General features: G+C 37.6%; 1 protein-coding gene across 8 annotated transcripts in view; it reads left to right on the top strand.

Moving 5' to 3' along the window:
• GPHN (gephyrin) overlaps positions 1 to 15,067 on the top strand; it is a 622,612-nt gene that overhangs the window by 64,644 nt on the left and 542,901 nt on the right. The window lies entirely within an intron of this gene.

The following is a 15,067-nucleotide window of genomic DNA, read 5'->3' as shown; positions in this document are numbered from 1 at the left end:
ATTAGTGATGTCTTCCTTCTTTTCCCTGGACTGTTTTATTATAAGTCACAAAAAATTAGAAATTTTAGGAGAGATGGGTCAAAGATACTGTTTAGTCTTTGTTATTGCAGTGTCTTAATATGTATGTGCTCTACTTTCAGTCTCTTGTGTGAAAGTGGGACTCTTCACTTTTCCAAAGGGTGTTGGTTTCAGACATGATATTGTTCCTTCTGTGACTAGGGGCAGAGGAGTACAGAAGAATTGTATGTAATTTTTGCCGGGACACACATTGTGGGTCCTATGGTAAAATTTAGTTATACTTTTGTCCATAGTGAAATCTCACTAGTCTTGTGGAGATGGGGATAATCCCTTTAGTTCTTTCCTTTGCTTTATCTGGTAATCAATCGAATGGAGACTTGACTTCTCTCTCTCAAAAATCTTAGAATGAGATTGGTCAAAACAGAACAGAATTTCTTAATACCAGAAGGAAGATTTGCATGTATTATTCATTTTTCCTTAGTGTAGATGTACAGGTACTATTTAGACCTTGATTCGCAAATCTTGGCCATAATTGAATAATACCCTGGGTTACTTGAAAAAGGAACAATTGTATCATGGCACATTCTAGGGATTTCTAGTCTCCCTGTATTGATTTACATGAGTATGCTCCATAATTATACACACATAACCGAAGTATGAGAAGCACTGGTGTGGTGCAAAATGCATGGAATCTGTAGTTAGGATAAGTTGGATTTTCTCTGGCTCTACTAGTAACTACTAAGTATCCTTACCCAAGACCCTTAAATTCTGTTTTATTGTCCTTATCATTAAAGCAGAAGGATATACTTGATTTTGGATGGATTACAAATTTTGTAAAGTACCTTCATCTCTAATTTTATTTATTTATTAAAATTTTTTTTAATGTTTATTTTTAAGAGAGAAAGAGCACACAGGTGGGGGAGAGGCAGAGAGAGAGGGAGACACAGAATCTGAAGTAAGCTCCAGGCCCCAAGCTGTCAGCACAGAGCCCAGTGTGGGATTCGAACCCCTGTGATATCATGACCTGAGCTAGAGTCGAATGCTCAGCTGACTGAGCCACCCACGTGCCCCTCTAATTTTATAATAACCCAGTATATACCCTGTTTCAGTCCCTTGCTACTTGAAGTTTGGTCTGTGTACTAGTAACAGCATCATCTGAGAGTTTGTTAGAAATGTAGTCTCATACTTTAACCCTAGACCTACTGAATCAGATTTTTCCAGATTCCTGGGTGACTACATCAAAATGAAAGTTTGAGAGGCACTGCTTTAGACTGCTTCTTTATTTCATTTGTCACTTGAATGTCCAATTGCTTATCAGAACAAAGGGGAAAGTATATTAGAAGGCATAGGAATTGGTTTGAAAAAAGGGAATTGTGGTGATTCATGTCCCTCAAGATTAGCATAACTGAAGAACAATTAAACCTAATAATGCTAGTTCAAATTATGAATTATTTAAATGGTTAGAACTCATTTTTAGAAAAGGGGGATTTTAAAACCATTTATCTCTTTAAGTCATTTAATACAGAAGAGAAAGATGATAACTAGCATTTATTAAGAGTATATACTAGTCTTTATTACATGGATATAGTCTGTTGGCAGCACTAAGGGATTGACATTAGGGTATTTTAGCTTTTCCTGTTATTTCCACCACTAATTTCCACCCCCACCAAATCCCCCAAATAAACTTAGGTTGTGTATAGTATGTTTGCCATGGAAATTTAAGATAAATATCTTAGATTTCTGTGCTTGTAGGCAGATTGCTGTCCTGAAGCCCTTATATAGATATCACTGGTATTGTTAAACATATTTTCACAATGGAAAAACAGGTTGTAGAGAGGTTTAGTAAATTGACTAAGGTCTCTCAATTAATAACAGGCTGAGCCATGATTGATATATCTTTGGATGACTGAGTTCAGTTCTCCTTCTGTTTATACCATACCATTTCTCTCTTGAAAAAAGAAAAGTTCAGATTTATTACAAAATAGCTAAAGACTGAACATTTCCTATAGAAAAGAATTATGCTTCCTTTGAAAACCTTTAGAAGAGGATCCTGGGAAGATGGCAGTGTAGGAAAACGGTGGGCTCACTGCGCGTCCTGCTGATCACTTAGATTCTACCTACACCTGCCTAAATAACACCGAAAACTGCCAGAAGACTGGCAGAACGGAGTCTCCAGAGCCAAGCGCAGGCGAGAGGCCCCCGGAAGAGGGTCCCCTCCCGAAGCAGATTTCTGAAGGAAAAGCGAGCTGAGCCTGCCCCTCCTGCCCCGGTGCACCTTGCGGATCCACCCCAGCTAATACGCCAGATCCCCAGCACCACAAGCCTGGCAGTGTGCAAGTAGCCCAGATGGCCACGACACCCCACAGTGAATCCCGCCTCTAGGAGAGGGGAAGAGAAGGCGCACACCAGTCTGACTGTGGCCCCAGCGGTGGGCTGGGGGGCAGACATCAGGTCTGACTGCGGCCCCGCCCACCAATGCAAGTTATTCAAGACAGCACAGGGGAAGTGCCCCACAGTCCCGCACCACTCCAGGGACTATCCAAAATGACGAAATGGAAGAATTCCTCTCAGAAAAATGTCCAGGAAATAACAACAGCTAACGAACTGATCAAGAATGATTTAAACAATATAACAGAAAGTGAACTTAGAATAATAGTCATAAAATTAATCGCTGGGCTTGAAAACAGTATAAAGGACAGCAGAGAATCTCTTGCTACAGAGATCAAGGGACTCAGGAACAGCCAGGTAGAGGTAAAAAATGCTATCAATGAGTTGCAAAATAAAATGGAGACAACTACGGCTCGGATTGAAGAGGCAGAGGAAAGAATAGGTGAAGTAGAAGATAAAATTATGGAAAAAGAAGAAGCTGAGAAAAAAGATAAAAAATCCAGGAGTATGAGGGGAAAATTAGAGAACTAAGTGATGCACTAAAGAGAAATAATGTACGCATAATTGGTATTCCAGAGGAGGAAGAGAGAGGGAAAGGTGCTGAAGGTGTACTTGAAGAAATAATAGTTGAGAACTTCCCGGATCTGGGGAAGGAAAAAGGCATTGAAATCCAAGAGGCACAGAGAACTCCCTTCAGACGTAACTTGAATCAATCTTATGCACGACATATCATAGTGAAACTGGCAAAATACAAGGATAAAGAGAAAATTCTGAAAGCAGCTAGAGATACACGTGCTCTAACATATAAGGGGAGACCTATAAGACTCATGACCTATCTCTCTACTGACACTTGGCAGGCCAGAAAGGAATGGCAGGAGATCTTCAATGTGATGAACAGAAAAAGTATGCAGCCGAGAATCCTTTATCCAGCAAGTCTGTCATTTAGAATAGAAGGAGAGATAAAGGTCTTCCCAAACAAACAAAAACTGAAGGAATTTGTCACCACTAAACCAGCCCTACAAGAGATCCTAAGGGGGATCCTGTGAGACAAAGTACCAGAGACATGGCTACAAGCATGAAACCTATGGACATCACAATGACTCTAAACCCATATTTTTCTATAATAACACTGAATGTAAATGGACTAAATGCTCCAACCAAAAGACATAGGGCATCAGAATGGATAAAAAACAAGACCCATCTATTTGCTGTCTACAGGAGACTCATTTTAGACCTGAGGACACCTTTAGATTGAGAGTGAGGGGATGGAGAACTATTTATCATGCCACTAGAAGTCAAAAGAAAGCTGGAGTAGCCATACTTGTATCAGACAAACTAGACTTTAAATTAAAGGCTGTAACAAGACATGAAGAAGGGTATTATATAATAATCACAGGGTCTATCCATCAGGAAGAGCTAACAATTATAAATGTCTATGCACCGAATACAGGAGCCCCCAAATATATAAAACAATTACTCACAAACATAAGCAACCTTATTGATAAGAATGTGGTAATTGCAGGGGACTTTAACACTCCACTTACAGAAATGGATAGATCATCTAGACACACGGTCAATAAAGAAACAAGGGCCCTGAATGATACATTGGATCAGATGGACTTGACAGATATATTTAGAACTCTGCATCCCAAAGCAACAGAATATACTTTCTTCTCGAGTGCACATGGAACATTCTCCAAGATAGATCACATACTGGGTCACAAAACAGCCCTTCATAAGTATACAAGAATTGAAATCATACCATGCATACTTTCAGACCACAGTGCTATGAAGCTTGAAATCAACCACAGGAAAAAGTCTGGAAAACCTCCAAAAGCATGGAGGTTAAAGAACACCCTACTAAAGAATGAATGGGTCAACCAGGCAATTAGAGAAGAAATTAAAAAATATATGGAAACAAATGAAAATGAAAATACAACAATCCAAATGCTTTGGGATGCAGCGAAGGCAGTCCTGAGAGGAAAATACATTGCAATGCAGGCCTATCTCAAGAAACAAGAAAAATCCCAAACACAAAATCTAACAGCACACCTAAAGGAAATAGAAGCAGAACAGCAAAGACAGCCTAAATCCAGCAGAAGAAGAGAAATAATAAAGATCAGAGCAGAAATAAACAATATAGAATCTAAAAAAACTGTAGAGCAGATCAACAAAACCAAGAGTTGGTTTTTTGAAAAAATAAACAAAATTGATAAACCTCTAGCCAGGCTTCTCAAAAAGAAAAGGGAGATGACCCAAATAGATAAAATCATGAATGAAAATGGAATTATTACAACCAATCCCTCAGAGATACAAGCAATTATCAGGGAATACTATGAAAAATTATATGCCAACAAACTGGACAACCTGGAAGAAATGGACAAATTCCTAAACACCCACATGCTTCCAAAACTCAATCAGGAGGAAATAGAAAGCTTGAACAGACCCATAACCAGCGAAGAAATTGAATCAGTCATCAAAAATCTCCCAACAAATAAGAGTCCAGGACCAGATGGCTTCCCAGGGGAGTTCTACCAGACGTTTAAAGCAGAGATAATACCTATCCTTCTCAAGCTATTCCAAAAAATAGAAAGGGAAGGAAAACTTCCAGACTCATTCTATGAAGCCAGTATTACTTTGATTCCTAAACCAGACAAAGACCCATTAAAAAAAGAGAACTACAGGCCAATATCCCTGATGAGTATGGATGCAAAACTTCTCAATAAGATACTAGCAAATCGAATTCAACAGCATATAAAATGAATTATTCACCATGAACAAGTGGGATTCATTCCTGGGATGCAGGGCTGGTTCAACATTCGCAAATCAATCTATGTGATACATCACATTAATAAAAGGAAAGATAAGAACCATATGATTCTGTCAATCGATGCAGAAAAGGCCTTTGACAAAATTCAACTTTCTTAATAAAAACCCTCGAGAAAGTTGGGATAGAAGGAACATACTTAAACATCATAAAAGCCATTTATGAAAAGCCCACAGCTAACATCATCCTCAATGGGGAAAAACTGAGAGCTTTTCCCCTGAGATCAGGAACATGACAGGGATGTCCACTCTCACTGCTGTTGTTTAACATAGTGTTGGAAGTGCTAGCATCAGCAATCAGAAAACAAAAGGAAATCAAAGGCATCCAAATTGGAAAAGATGAAGTCAAGCTTTCACTTTTTGCAGATGACATGATATTATACATGGAAAACCCGACAGACTCCACCAAAAGTCTGCTAGAACTGATACATGAATTTAGCAAAGTTGCAGGATACAAAATCAATGTACAGAAATCAGTTGCATTCTTATACACTAATAATGAAGCAACAGAAAGACAAATAAAGAAACTGATCCCATTCACAATTGCACCAAGAAGCATAAAATACCTAGGAATAAATCTAACCAAAGATGTAAAAGATCTGTATGCTGAAAACTATAGAAAGCTTATGAAGGAAATTGAAGAAGATATAAAGAAATGGTAAAACATTCTGTGCTCATGGATTGGAAGAATAAATATTGTCAAAATATCAATACTACCCAAAGCTATCTACACATTCAATGCAATCCCAGTCAAAATTGAACCATCATTCTTCTCAAAACTAGAACAAGCAATCCTAAAATTCATATGGAACCACAAAAGGCCCCGAATAGCCAAAGTAATTTTGAAGAAGAAGACCAAAGCAGGAGGAGGCATCACAATCCCAGACTTTAGCCTCTACTACAAAGCTGTAATCATCAAGACAGCATGGTATTGGCACAAAAACAGACACATAGACCAATGGAATAGAATTGAAACCCCAGAACTAGACCCACAAACGTATGGCCAACTCATCTTTGACAAAGCAGGAAAGAATATCCAATGGAAAAAAGACAGTCTCTTTAACAAATGGTGCTGGGAGAACTGGACAGCAACATACAGAAGATTGAAACTAGACCACTTTCTCACACCATTCACAAAAATAAACTCAAAATGGATAAAGGACTTGAATGTGAGACAGGAAACCATCAAAACCCTAGAGGAGAAAGACCTCTCTGACCTCAGCCGTAGCAATTTCTTACTTGACACATCCCCAAGGGCAAGGGAATTAAAAGCAAAAATGAACTACTGGGACCTTATGAAGATAAGAAGCTTCTGCACAGCAAAGGAAACAACCAACAAAACTAAAAGGCAACCAACGGAATTGACTGGGAAAAGATATTTGCAAATGGCATATCGGACAAAGGGCTAGTATCCAAAATCTATAAAGAGCTCACCAAACTCCACACCCGAGAAACAAATAATCCAGTGAAGAAATGGGCAGAAAACATGAATAGACACTTCTCTAAAGAAGACATCTGGATGGCCAACAGGCACATGAAAAGATGCTCAACGTCGCTCCTCATCAGGGAAATACAAATCAAAACCACACTCAGATATAACCTCACACCAGTCAGAGTGGCCAAAATGAACAAATCAGGAGACTATAGATGCTGGCGAGGATGTGGAGAAACGGGAACCCTCTTGCACTGTTGGTGGAAATGCAAATTGGTGCAGCCACTCTGGAAAACAGTGTGGAGATTCCTCAAAAAATTAAAAATAGATCTACCCTATGACCCAGCAATAGCACTGCTAGGAATTTATCCAAGGGATACAGGAGTGCTGATGCATAGGGGCACTTGTACCCCAATGTTCATAGCAGCACTCTCAACAATAGCCAAATTATGGAAAGAGCTGAAATGTCCAGTAACTGATGAATGGATAAAGAAATTGTGGTTTATATACACAATGGAGTACTACGTGGCAATGAGAAAGATTGAAATATGGCCCTTTGTAGCAACATGGATGGAACTGGAGAGTGTGATGCTAAGTGAAATAAGCCATACAGAGAAAGACAGATACCATATGGTTTCACTCTTATGTGGATCCTGAGAAACTTAACAGAAACCCAGGGGGGAGGGGAAGGAAAAAAAAAAAAGAGGTTAGAGTGGAAGAGAGTCAAAGCATAAGAGACTCTTAAAAACTGAGAACAAACTGAGGGTTGATGGGGGGTGGGAGGGAGGGGAGGGTGGGTGATGGTTATTGAGGAGGGCACCTTTTGGGATGAGCACTGGGTGTTTTATGGAAACCAATTTGACAATAAACTTCATATATTGAAAAAATAAATAAAAATAAAAAACAAAAAAAAAATAAAAACCTTTAGAAGGATTTCATAATCTTTTGTAAAACACAGATGACTTGCAAAATTTTAATTTTTTTGTAACTTTTAGAGACACAGGTAATGGGATAAGTAAAGTATACTTGTGTTATGGGTCAGAGTTCAGTCTAGGAAACAGCCACTATGATTGTTATGAAATCATGAATTTATTATGGCTGTATAAAACCTTATACAGTTATGGGAGCAACTGGAAAGTAAGAATCCTAAAGGAAGAGTTGGAAGTATAGAGAAAAAGGCACCAGTCACTTCTGCAGAGACACTATTGTGGGGTGGAGCTTAGAAGGGAATATGGGAAACCAGGCATTTAAAATCTTTGTAGGGGGTTCACGAAGAATTAACTAGTGGATAAGTCTGTAGAAGGCTGTTACCTCTGTTCACCACATCTAACCATGATGATCTTCAGATGGCTGCTGCTTCATTTCCCCCTTCCATGTCTCATGCACTTTACTCTGGATTACCTTGGAACTAATCAGAGAAGGGGATTCTGGGGAAACATAGTTCTGGCTTATCCAAGTGGATATTATAAAACCACCACAATATGACTTATGACTTAAGACTAAAAAAGATGCTAAGCAATTGGTTGATGTATATATTTACTATTAGTAAGGAATATATTGACACAAAAAGAATACACATATTCTTTTCATTAATCATTCAGTGTGGGATTTTGGGTGAAATATCAGGACTTTGGGGACTTTGGATTCCAATCATATTTTGGACTTTTGACCAAGTTGCTTAATTGTAGTCATGTTCTCTTCTATAAAAACAAAGAGCCAGCTTTATTTGGTAAATATTAGGAAAGTGGAAATTCCTATACTTTTCCTCAACATTTTATTATGAAAATATTCTGACATAGCAAAGGTGAAATAATTATACTTTGAGTATCCACTTAGGAACCACCTAGATTCTGCTGTTAATATTTAACCAACTGAGCAACCCAGGCATCCCTACTGGTGTTAATATTTTATTATTTATTCATTCACTCATTTTTATTTTTTTAATGTTTATTTCGAGAGAGAGAGCGTACAAGCCAGGGAGGGGCAGAGAGAGAGAGAGAGAAAGAGAAAGAGAATCCAGGCAGGCTCCATGCTCAAACTCATGAACCATGAGGCCAAGCTCGGACTCGAATTCAGGAACCATGAGATCATAACCTGAGCTGAAATCAAGAGTCAGATGTTTAACCAACTGAGTCACCGAGGCACCCCCCATTTATTTATTTTTGGAGCAGGGGAGAGGGGCAGAGAGAGAGAGAGAGAAGACTATTAAGCAGGGTCCACACTCAGTGTGGAGCCTGATGCAGGGTTTGGTCCCACAACCCTGGGATCATTACCTGAGTCGAAATCAAGAGTGGTAAGCTCAACTGACTGAGCCAGCCAGGTACCCCAATATTTTATTATTCATGCTTCATCATACATATCTTAACCACCTGTCTATCCTACATTCCATCTATTAATGCATTTTATTTTTGGTGCAAAGTAAATTTCAGACATTGGTATAGTTCTCCCTAAATACTTCAGCATGCATATTATTAATTAGTATTCAGTATTGATTTACACTTTTTTATTTTGATTGAAAATTTGCATATAGTGAAATAAAAAGTCTCCTTTTCTGAGTTTTGAAAAGTGCATGTAACTGTTGTAATCAAAATCCATATTTCTATAGACTGAATATTTGCATTCCCCTAAAACTTATATGTTGAGACTTAATTCTTAATGTGATGGTATTTGGAAGTGGGGTCTTTGGGAGGTGATAAGGTCATGAGGGTGGAGCCCTCATGAATGAAATTAAGTGCCATAACAAAAGAGATTCCAGAAAGCTGCCTTGTGCCTTCCACCATGTGGGGACACAGTAAAAAAATGGCAGTCTATGAGCTAGGAAGTGGGTTTTGCCAGATGCCAAATCTACTAGTGCTTTGGTCTTGGACTTCTCAGCCTCTAGAATTGTGGGAAATACATTTCTGGTGTTTATAAGCCACCCAGTCTATAGTATTTTTGTTATAGCAGCTTAGCCTAAGACATATCATGCCCTTTTTAACATGCCAAATAGTCCATTCATGCTCCTTCCCCGTCAGCACTAACTGCTACCCCCAAGAGGCAACCACTATTATTTCTACTGTAGATTAGCTTTGTCTGTGCTTGAATTTCATTCATGTGGAATAATGCAGAATAGTTTCATGTGAAGCTTCTCTCAGCTTAATGATTTTGAAATTCATTCATGTTTTTGTATATGTCACTAATTTTTGTTCTTTTTATTACTGAATAATATCCCATTGCATGTGATATCGGTTTTTCTGTTTCATTAATGGACACCTGCTATGTTTCCAGATTCTAGCTTTATGAACATTCTTGTACAGTTCTTTCTGTGAAGGTATGTTTTTATTTCTTTTGTGTACTTAGGAATGGAATTCCTGGAACAAAATGATTGTACCGTTCCCACCAATGATGTATAAAAGTTCCTGTTGTTCCATAATCTTGCCAACAGTTTTTGTAATTTTCACCATTCTAGTGGGTGTGTAGTAGTAATTCATTGTAGTTTTAACTTGCATTTTTCTTATGATTAATGAAATTGAATACTTTTTCATGTGTTTACTAGTCATTTATCTTTTATAAAATGCCTGCTTAATAATTTTCAAAAAATAGCTAACTGGATTCAGCAACACATTAAAAGGATTGTGTACTATGACCAAGTAAGATTTATCCCTAGAATGCAAAGATGGTTTAACATATGCAAATCAATAAAGGTGGTAGACTACATTAATAGAGTGAAAGGTAAAAATCATATGATCATCTCAATAGATGCAGAAAAAGCACTTGACAGGGTTCAACATCTTTTCTTTGTTAAAAACCCTCAATAAATTGGGTAAAGAAGGAACATACTTTAACATAATAAAGACCGTATATGGCAGACCTGCAACTAATATCATACCCAACCATGAAAGATGGAAAGCTTGATGGAAAGCTTTTCCCCTAAGATCAGGAATAAGGCATGGGTACCCACTGTTACCACTCTTATTTAAGGTAGTACTGTGTGTTAGAACACTTATGTAAGACAAAGAAATATGCAATTCAGAAAGGGAGAAGTAAAATAGTTATTTGCAGACAATATGATCTTATATATAGAAAAATCCTAAGGACTTAAATAAAAACCTGTTGAAATAACAAATTCAGTAAATTTTCAAGATATAAATTCAACATAAATAAATCAGTGCCATTTCTATGCACAGGCAACAAGACATCTGAAAAAGAAATAAAGACTATTCCATTCACAATAGCATCAAAAACAATAAAATACTTAGGTGTAAATTTAACCAAGGAAGTAAAAGTATGTACAATGAAAACTGTAAGAGTTTGATGAAAGAAATGGGAAGATATCCTATGTTCATAGATTGGAATAATAGTTAAAATGTCCATACTACCCAAACCCACCTGTAAATTCAATGTATTCCCTATTGAAATTCCAGTGGAATTTTTCACAGAAATAGAAAAAAATCCTAAAATACATATGAAACCACACAAGACCCCAGATGGCCAAAGCAATCCTGAGAAAGAAGAGAAAGCTAAAGATACCACATTTCCTGATTTCAACTGTACTACAAAGCTATAATAGTAAAACAGTGTCATACTGACATAAAAATAGATATATAGACCAATGGGACAGAATAGGGAGCCCCAAACTAACTCCCTGCATATATGGTCCACTGATATTTCACAGGGGAGCCAGGAACACTCAGTGAGAAAGGATAGTCTCTTCAATAAATGATGCTGGGAAAACTAGATAACCACATGCAGAAAAATGAAATTGGACCCATGTCTTAACACCACTCACTAAAATTAACTTGAAATGCATTAAAAACCTAAACATAAGACCTGGTTCTGTAAAACTCCTAGAAGAAAGCATATAGAAGAAGCTCATATTATAATACATGGATGTATCAAATCAACATGTTGTACACCTTAAACTTACACAGTGTTATGTGTCAATTATATCTCAGTAAAAATAAAAAAAAAGTTTTAATGAAATTATTAAATATTTGGAAATTTAAATAAAGTTGGGTTGTTTGTTTATATTTGGGTTATAGGAGCTCTATGTATACCCTGGAAGATAAATCCTTTGATATGGTTTACATGTATTATCTCATAGCCTCTGGCTTGCTAATTCTTTTTCTTAGTGGTGTCTTTTCATAAACTGATTTTGTTTTTTTTTTTTTTTACTTTGATGATCTAAATCAACTGTTTCTTTTATGCTTATTGCTTTTTATGATCTGTCCAAGAAAAATGTATCCATCTGTAAGGCACAAATGTATGTTTTCTTGTAAGTGTTTTATGCCTATATTTCAGATTACTTTTTGTGTATGATGTGAGGTAGAAGAAGTCCCTATACCCCATACTGCATTGGATCAGTGAATGGAAATCACTATGGATTATATTTTACCCAAATCTACCAGGTTTTATTTTCCCAAATATGACAACAGGGGTAATCGAGGTGTTACATGTTTAATGTGTTTCTAGATTTAAAAAAAATAGATTTGAGAGTGTAAGTGATCACAAATTATATGACAAGGTCTTTATAGCTGCCTCTACGGTGACATTACAAAATCAGAACCACTCTGGAAAGGGAAATCCACAGGTCATAAATGATTTTATAAGAGAAAGGGCTGATAATGATAAATGACCTAATGCAGTTCTGGTATAAAAATACTAGTTGGTTGGAAGGGCTCCATTCTAATCTGCTGTCGCATACAGATGGAATGCCTGCTATTAATGTGACCAATTATAATTATGTGCTGAGATGTACTTTTCTTATATACTTAATTTATTTTTATTTTTATTTTTAAAATTTTTATTTAAATTCTAGTTAACATATACTGTAATATTATTTTTAGGAGTAGAATTTAGTGATTCATCACTTGCATATAACAGCCAGTGCTCAACAGAAGTGCCTTCCTTAATATCCATCACCCATTTAGCTCATTCCTCACCATCCCCTGCCCTCCATCAACACTCAGTTTGTTCTTTATAGTTAAGAGTCTTTTATAGTTTACTTTCCTCTCTTTTTTTTCCTTTCCCCTGTGTTCATCCATTTTGTTTTTTAAATTCTGCATGTAAGTGAAATCATATGGTATTTGTCTAGCTCCATCCACGTTGTTGCAAATGGCAAGACTTCATTCTTTTTTATGGCTGAGTAATATTCTATTGTACATATATAACATATCTTCTTTATCCATTCATCATTTGATGGACATTTGGGCTCTTTCCATAATTTGGCTATTGTAGGTAATGCTGCTATGAACATTGATGTGTATGTGCCCTTTTGAATCAGTATCTTTGTATCATTTGTGTAAATACCTAGTAGTGCAGTTGCTGGTTGGTAGGATAGTTCTATTTTTAACTTTTTGAGGAACTTCCATACTGTTTTCCAGACTGGCTGCACCAGTTTGCATTCCCACCAACAGTGTAAGATGATTCCTCTTTCTCCACATCCTCGCCAACATCTGTTTACTTAGTTGTTGATTTTAACCATTCTGACTGGTGTGAGGTGGTGTCTCATGGTTTTGATTTGTATTTCCCTGATTATGAATGATATTGAACATCTTTTCATGTGTCTTGTGGCCGTCTGGATGACTTCTTTGGAAAAATGTCTATTCATCTCTTCTGCCCTTTTTCTTTTTCTTTTTTTCTTTTTGAGAGAGTGTGTGCACTAGCAAGTGAAGGAGGGGCAGAGGAAGAGGGGGAGAGAGACTCTTAAGCAGCCTCCATGTCCAGCATGGAGCTCAAGACACGGCTCCATCCCACGACCACGATCATGACTTCAGCCGAAATCAAGAGTCGGTTGCTTAACCGACTGAGCCACCCATGCACCCCATCTTCTGTCCATTTCTTTTTTTTTTTTTTAATTTTTTTTTTTCAACGTTTATTTATTTTTGGGACAGAGAGAGACAGAGCATGAACGGGGGAGGGGCCGAGAGAGAAGGAGACACAGAATTGGAAACAGGCTCCAGGCTCTGAGCCATCAGCCCAGAGCCCGACGCGGGGCTCGAACTCACGGACCGCGAGATCGTGACCTGGCTGAAGTCGGACTCTTAACCGACTGCGCCACCCAGGCGCCCCTTCTGTCCATTTCTTAATGTGATTATTTGTTTTTTGGGTGTTGAGTTTGATAAGTTCTTTATATATTTTGGATTCCAACCACTTATATGTCATTTGCAAATACCTTCTCTCATTCCGTAGGCTGCCTTATGGTTTTGTTGATTGTTGATTTTTTCACTGGGCAGAAGTTGCTTTTTATCTTGATGAAGTACCAGTAGTTCATTTTTACTTTTGTTTTCCTTGCCTCTGCAGATGTGTCTGGTAAGAAGTTGCCATGGCCAGGGTCAAAGAGCTTGCTGCCTGTGTTCTCTAGGATTTTGATGGTTCCCTGTCTCACATTTAGGTCTTTCCATTTTGAATTTATTTTTGTGTATGGTGTAAGAAAGTGGTCCAATTTCATTGGTTTGCATATAACTGTCCAATTTTCCCAACACCATTTGTTGAAGAGACTGTCTTTTTTCCTTGGATTTTCTTTCCTGCTTTGTTGAAGATTAGTGGCCATGCATTTATGGATCCATTTCTGAATTTTCTATTCTGTTCCATTGATCTATGTGTCTGGTTTTTTTTTGTTGTTTGTTTGTTTTGTTTTGTTTTTTTTTAATGTTTATTTACTTTTGAGAGAGAGAGACAGCAAGCATGAGCAGGGGAGGTAGGAGGGGGGAGGAGCAGGGAGAGAGGGAGACACAGAATCTGAAGCAGGCTCCAGGCTCTGAGCTACCAGCTGTCAGCACAAAGCCTGACGCGGGGCTCGAACCCACAAGCTGTGAGATCATGACCTGAGCTGAAGTTGGCCACTTAGCCGACTGAGCCACCCAGGCACCCCTCTATGTGTCTGTTTTTGTGCCAGTACCAGACTGTCTTGAAGAGTGCAGTTTTGTAATATAGCTTGAAGTCTGGAATTGTGATGCCTCCAGATTTTCTTTTTCAAGATTGCTTTGGCTATCCAGGGTCTTTTGTGGTTCCATACAAATTGTAGGATATTTTGTTTTAGTTCTGTGAAGAATGCTGGTGGTATTTTGATAGGGATTGCATTAAATGTGTAGATTGTTTTGGGTAGTATGGACATTTAACAATACCTGTTCTTCCATTCCATGAACATGGAATGTTTTTCCATTTTTCTTTTGGCTCTGCTCTAACTCTGTCCATAACTTGACATATTGTATTTTGATTTTCATTTAGTTCTGTGTATTTTTCTTAGTTCCTTTGAGACTTCTTTGACCCCTGAGTTATTTAGGAGTATGTTGTTTTATTTCCATGATTTGGAGATTTTTTTGTTGTTCTTATGTTACTGATTTCAAGTTTGACTCAATTGTAGTCAGAGAGCATACTTTGTATGATTTCAGTTCTTTTAATTTGTGGGGTTTGGTTTATAAT

Source organism: Lynx rufus, unplaced genomic scaffold (assembly GCF_022079265.1).
Source record: "Lynx rufus isolate CCGP_SWC_20201006 ecotype Redwood Valley unplaced genomic scaffold, mLynRuf1.p SCAF_17, whole genome shotgun sequence".
NCBI classification, from domain to species: Eukaryota; Metazoa; Chordata; class Mammalia; order Carnivora; family Felidae; genus Lynx; species Lynx rufus.
The sequence above is the reverse complement of the archived record's forward strand: the minus strand, read 5'-3'. Positions and strand labels throughout refer to the sequence as shown.